Source organism: Anoplophora glabripennis, unplaced genomic scaffold (genome assembly GCF_000390285.2).
Source record: "Anoplophora glabripennis isolate ALB-LARVAE unplaced genomic scaffold, Agla_2.0 scaffold1161, whole genome shotgun sequence".
Taxonomy (NCBI): domain Eukaryota; kingdom Metazoa; phylum Arthropoda; class Insecta; order Coleoptera; family Cerambycidae; genus Anoplophora; species Anoplophora glabripennis.
In genome coordinates, this window is record NW_019417264.1 from 76,595 (window position 1) to 84,043 (window position 7,449).

Sequence of the window (7,449 nt, forward strand, 5' to 3'; positions counted from 1 at the left end):
CTGATAATGGAACTCAATTCAGGAGTCATTACTGGATAAATACTCTTCAAGAATGGGGTATTAATATTCGCCCTACATCAGCGTATTATCCACTAGGGAACATGACAGAAAGAGTCAACCGGGAAGTTGGTCGATTGATTCGAACGTTCTGTCATTCGCAACATACCAAATGGTCGATTTTACTCAGATATTGAATTCATTAAAGTACGGGGTTTATGCCGAGCGAAATACATTTTGGAAAAGACCGGGAAATAAATTTCAACAATACATAAACTGTCCTGACATACCTATACTTACGGACCAGACACGTATCATCCTTCTAGCCCGTGAAAATTTATACTCCAAAGCTTTAAAAAGGCAAATTTGCTATAATAATAACAAAGAGTTTCAGCCGGGAGAACTGGTCTTGTTGCGGTGTCATAGTCTTTCCTCTGCTGAAAACCGGGAAATTAAGAAATTCTTCTTGCTCTTTGAAGGACCATATCTAATTAAATCTCAACAGGGAGCTAACTCCTACGAAATAATTGATCGAGTGTCTGGGATTTCGTTGGGAGTGCACAATGGTATTAATTTAAAAAAATTTAAACCTCCAGTAAATCAGCTGTAGGCGCCTTACTAAAAGCATATTAAATGATTTTGGTAGCCACGTTCATTTAATAGAGGGGTAATATGTAATGCACCCGTCGCAATACCCCATTCTATAGCTGTAAGTAGTTGTAAGATAGACTAGTGGTAGATATTAGGTGGTGGGTGTGAAGTGCGCGAGTATAAGGGAATAGTGCGAGAGTAGGTACGAGGTCGGCGGAAAAACGAGGAATAGGAGGCGGGGTGTGTGGGGACAGAAGGGAGAAAAGTCAAGAAATTGACAGAAGAATGGAAATTAAATCAGGAGTCTTGAAGGATCAGCTGCTGTGTTGCATTAAATAACCACTCCAGGAGATTGCTGACATTCCAGGTCATCCAGGAAAGCATAAGACGTAGTCACTACAGAGTTTGCTGTAGTCCCCTTGTCACCAGCCCGCCCATATCGTAGATAACTACCTGCAGATCTACATTGAAGGATATAAGGTCAGATACGTGTTATATCTATCCGCGAATTTCCAGATTCCTGTTTGGAGACACTTAGCGCCACCACATAGTTCGTAAATTTATAAATAGTTTGTAAACCGTCAGTCTATTAATGTCAATTGTCATTGGTATCGATTAATAAATTTGGATGGATTTGGATGTTTAGCATTAAAAAAACTAACTACTAGAGATGGGTAACGCAGCAAAATTTCCTGCGTTGATACACTAACTCAAGCGCACACTTGTGCGTTAACCCACTGCGTTAACTCAATTGCGTTATAACGCAATACCGGTTCAACTGGCGGATGACGCACCTAGCGCAAAGCGCAACGGTGTCATCGTATCACCACTACACCACCCGACGCGTAACTCGCTACAGCTTCATCAGCTCAGCTCACTGCTCAGTGCTGTGACGCTGGACAATCTTGAAAAAATATCTCGAATACTATTTCTAAATTATAATTTAAATAACAAAAACTGATTTAAATAACAAGAACACTATATTTTTACATAATTTATATTTGTTATCTTTTTTATAGTTAGTATTTTGAGACTTACCTATTTTTTTTGTTATGATTTTATGTGTTTTAAATTTTATTCTGAACCAAAGAAGGTTCTAGTTAATTATTTTTGTATAAAAGGATTATTATTTTGTTTCTGTTTTTCAATAAAAGTTAAAAATTAAAATGCATAATTTTTTACATAACTGTAATTAAAAATTTTAAAAAACGCAGGCGTCGTCTACCCCCCTCGTACTGGTTTCATTATATTTACACCGAGCCATCCAGTCCTTAAATTGAAATTATACTATGTTTTACACAACACGCTGACACAGTGACAAACATATGACAATCCCCCCACCCCCCAGTATATTCCATTTTATCATAATAATAATAGTCATGTTATTTCATACGTCACGCTATTTTTCGTCCTATAATATTATTTTCAAAGGTATTACTCCTAATATAACGTTTTAATATTATTTTGGTAGATCGGATATACATATTATACTGTGTTCTTTTCTTCTCAAATTCTTGGTTTTGTAAATACCTACCCAATAAAAGAGTTGAATCTTTTGACGTGATGACGTGTTTCGTTCAGCTTTGTCTGTCGGGGCACGGCGCATGGCTCCGTGTTTGACTCAAAAGTGTGGTGCGCCGTGCGGTGTCGCGGTGTTGGTGTAACCATTGTATAAGTAAATATAGTATTATATTTGTTATGGCGGAATAGTTGACCAAATTTTAGTTCTCGAATTCGTTACAAGGAGGAGCCATATGTATGTAAACTTGATATTTTATCGTTCACGTTCAATTTTACATTTTCGATACTGCGCCATCTTATGTTCAATAGTTAAATGATCCATTACATAGATATTTGGAAATACAGTTTTCTTGAGATGTGTTTATTAAAAATGACAGGGTAGATAGAAGAAACGGAATAAATTCATATCATGTGACATGAAAATTAGTAAAATACCAGCTACTGGCAGATACGACAAAAAAGCTTCAGTTAATGCGGTTTGAGTTTTTATCTAGGGTTTGGGAAATTATTTAAATAAGATAATATTAGTTACATCAATATGTGTGTAATTTAAGCAAGATATTTATTTTAAATTCATTAATTTCAGTATAGCAATAACAGGGCCGGGTGCAAAATAAATTGGGCGGCCGTTTCATAAATACATAAAAAACAATTATGAACGCATATGATATCAAGGAGTTATATAAAAAAACAATTGAATGTTGCGCTTTAAAGATATAAACAAAATTAACTTCCTCTACTTTTTCTGATTACAGAAATATATACATAAGAATATGTCATATGTTTGCTTAGACACATTGCATAACATTTTGTTAATGAAAAGTAAGACAATTTTTTTTAATTTTAATTTTAATTTTTGGGGTTTTTTACGTAACCCGTTCATTAAAAATATTTAAACTTCTAGCTACAATGGAAATTTAAAATTTTGACAGCTATCTGTGTTCAATTTAGTCTTGAAATACTTTCAAGTGTGGGATACTTCCGGTTTCGCCGGAAGTGACGTCATCTCCATTGTTTTAAACGGAATACCCCATTTTTTATATCACTTGTCGATTCTATGAGTTATTTTGAATAATTTTTATCACCACGTCCATGCCTTGAAAATTTATGCTTTTCGTTTTCGAGATATTTAGGTTTTTTTTAAAAAAAATTGATAGATGAAACGTCGCGATTAATATGAAATATCTCTACCATTTGTATAACTGGACATACTTCCATTATTAGTGTGTAGTATCTGTTATGTATTCATCGAAAATGTGACACATTTGACCTAGCTATGCACAAGGTCCTCAAAATTTTGCGGCCAACACGGTAATTTTCAAAGATTGAAAACTAATTTATTTCAAATGGAACAATAACAATTTTATCAGTCAGGAGCATGTAGAATTAAATTCTGCGTCGAGTGATATATAAGTTTCCAATACTTATCTTCAACGGTTTTGGAAATAATCACGATTATTTATAAAGGACGAACTGTAACGTGCGTTAATTTACTACTACAATTTTTAAGAAGGATGTGCCACCAAAAGATAGTTTCATTTGAAAAAAATATGTACGTCCCAAAAAACTTCGATGAACTTTATTTGCTAATAAATTGCATGGTTTAGTATTTTTGACGGGATTTTGATTTTTGCAGCATTGTATGGGTCGATTAGAGTCAATTGAATCACACACCTAAATGGAAAACTAAAAATTAAAATAGAAAAAATTACGTCTCAAATATCACTTATGTGGATTCAGATCATTGGATTCAGAAAATTATGAAGAATTTTGTAAGTTACTGTCATTTCCGCCGAAATCGGAGTGAAAAATCATTAAAATGTCAAAAAGTGAAGTTTAATACGATGTCCTAAATTGCAATAATTTATCTTCCAAACTAAAAAGAAAAAGGGGGTATACCACCGTTGTGTTAGTTTAAATTATAGATAACACTGGATATTATTAGATTTATTTTAAATATTTTTTTATCTAGTTTAATTTTAATTATTTGTGTTTTATATCCGGTATATTGCTGTAATCAGAAAAAATAGAGGAATTTAAAAAACGATAAATATACAGGGTGTTCCATTAAAAAAACAAGCATCTTGTTTTATATCTCTTTGAAACGTAATATCCAATTGTTTTTCCATGTAGTTCCGTGATATCACAAGAATATTTACTAAAACTTTGTTTTTTACCATTTCTCGCCTCAAAACATTTTTCGTCCTTTCTAAAATTATGGTCTCTCTCGCTGTGATGTCAATTCCCAGTCTTCGAGGCTTTCGAGGCCGGCGAGACCTCGATGCGTAGCTTTTGACGTCACCACGCATTTATAGAAAATCACGAAAAATGTTCATATTTTAGAGTTGTATCATTGTGTTAATAAATACAATGGTTGTATATATCAGTTAATATTGACAAAAAAAAATAGAAAAACGCTACTACTCAATTTTTGAAACATACCGAATGCAAATGAATAATAAAAAAAACAAATGTGAGACAACCCTATTGTAACGTACTTTACTCGGTCGCCAAATTTTTGTAACACCTTTTATATACTTTACTTTATTTTGGTTTTGATTTTTCGGTGGTGACTGTTCGGTTCAGACGTTACTTGTGGCTGCCCCCGGTATACTACCAACTCTAAACGGAATCTTAATTCACAATTGCGAATTCTAATTTACTGGATTTATTGACGTCACTGACGTCCTTATTTGGACGCCTAATTTTATGACGACCCTTGACTACTAGTTTATCGACAGCGGTGGTTGGCAGCCGGCGGTGGTGAGTGACGTCACAGGAACGTACTCCGGATTGAATCTTTTTGTTCGGTTTTTGTCTCGGGCGCCAGTTTCCCAATCTGTTACGTGGGGGAAACTCCACGTGAAACCTACCCTCGGTTTAGAGTAAGTACTCGGGATAGCTGCAGTGAAGAAAGTTTAATTCCAGGGGTCTGTTATATTTCTCTTAATTTCAAGCAAAGTAGTTCTCTGAGTGTAGTGTTATTTTCCTTTCAAAATAAACGGTCTTATCAGTGTAGGTCACAAAAAGATAAGCGGACCTCTTTTTTACTGATCGGAATTTTATCAACTTTGTCGGCGTTAAGAATGAATACAAACGGGAATTATATTTACTAGGTTTATTTTATATTAACAAGGCCTATTGAAACAAACAAACAAAAGTAAAATAGATTCTAATTACAATTAATAAATAACTAACTAAAATTCAGGAATGTAAAAATACTTTACAAGCGGTGTAAGAATAACAAAAATGGGTTAGAGATAAAATGGGTTAGAGCAATTATTTGCGACGGGTTTAAAAATGCCGATACGGTTTTCGGAGCTGTAAATAAATACAAATTAGTCAAATATCAGGACACAAAATCGGTACGGTGGAAAAACGGGGTATTTGGCGTTTGGTTTATTTAATAAACAGCCTAATACTTTACGAAACGGTACGCCGGAATAATATTCGGTTTTAAATTTCGGTCGGTGCTAGAAAGAGGGAAAATAAATAAGATGAATAAATTAGAGTAATAAATAATCAGTACAATAAGTTGTTCCCAAATGGCTCTGAAACAGAGAAAAATAATTACGGGTTACCCTAATTCTACCAATAAATATTGGCGGCGGTTTCTAGCAAAGCGACGGAAATTAAGCGAAAATACGACCAGCCAGGAGGAAAAGCCAAGCAAAGCGGTTTATATCAGGCACAAATAAGCAAACGGTAATCAGGAAAATGATGTTGTTGGTAAACAGGAGGCAAAGTCTGGACGAGGTGCGAGTTCAAATGCGGGGCGGCCGACAGACTTCTCCCGGAAGCGGTGGGTGGCCCAGCCAAACTTCGGGGGTCTATCCGTCGTTGCACAGCCGACACACAACGTCTTCTACTGGCGGTGGGTGGCCCAGCCAAACCAGCAGTTTCGGTTATTGTGCCCTACAGCGTTTATCTAGCTTGGGCGGTGGGTGGCCCAGCCAAACCTTCGCCGACAACGCTGCTGCTGTACACTTCGACACCTTCACGTCTTCTACTGGCGGTGGGTGGCCCAGCCAAACCAGCAGTGTCAGTAAAGGGGCTCACAACGTTTGTCGAACGAGGGCGGTGGGTGACCCAGCCAAACCGTCGCCGATAACGCTGCTGCCGTACGGACCTGCACTCAACGTCTTCCACTGGCGGTGGGTGGCCCAGCCAAACCAGCAGTTCGGTCGATGTGACTAACAACGTTCGTCGAACGAGGGCGGTGGGTGACCCAGCCAAACCTTCGCCGACAACGCCGTGGTCGTACTGTCTTGCCAGAGTTCAAAACGGCCAGACTTGTACCATAGCAGGACAAGTGAGAATAGGAAAATACAATTTGCTTACTTATTCCTTCGAGTTCTGGCAGCGAACTGCTTGGGTCGGGTGGCGGTCTCTGGTCGGTGTTCAGGTCCTCGGGGTGGTCCTCAGATTGGCGTTGGAGTTCTTCGAGTTCTGGCAGCGAACTGAGGATCTTCGTCCAGGAACGGTAGTTTTATTGCCTCAATCCCCCCTTGACTAGACAGGAGTCGTGGTGGGATTATGCGCGCGGCCCTCGACAAAGTGGGGCAAACGGACGGTTCGACTCGACTCGCGGTTAATTGCTCTCACCCAATTAAACTAATTATATAAATAACTGGCCCACGGCCTTGCATAAAACTGGAAATTAATACCGGTTCATTACATCATTTATATTTGGAATTTGATTATTTGAATATCTGCTTTCTCCTCTTAATGAATCCCCTCCCTAAAGCAACGCGAAATATTCGCAGTGGCAGCGAAATTTTCGCGGCGAATAAATTTAATATCGCGATATCTTCGCAGCAGTACAGGCATGGCTAATTACTTTCATAGGTAACGTTTTGCCGCAAATATTTCGTTGCGACTGCGGGGCGGACATTTCGCGTAGATTACTTCTGATTTTGAAGCTGTAGATATGCCGCCGTGTATGGCCATTTTCACACTGGTTGACACGACACCGGCACGACAACGACAACGATGGCGGTGGATGCGTAATCTCATAAATAAATTTTAATGGTCATGTTTTCAGACTCGCCGATATATCGGTACCGTGTCATGACAGGCTATTCCACTTGCGTCGTCGTTGATTTTGTGTCGGCATCGGTGTTGTGCTGATGTCGTGTCGGTGTCGGTATAAGTGAAAACGCCCTACAGTGTATACAGTATGATGCGCATCGAGATGCGTATTTTAAGCAGAGCGAATATACCCCCCGGCGACGACACATGCGACCCTTTTATAGAATGATACATTAATTCCCCAATCATCTGGAATGGTCAATTACAAAATTTTTTGGTAGACCTAATATTTTTTATTTCAATAAATAT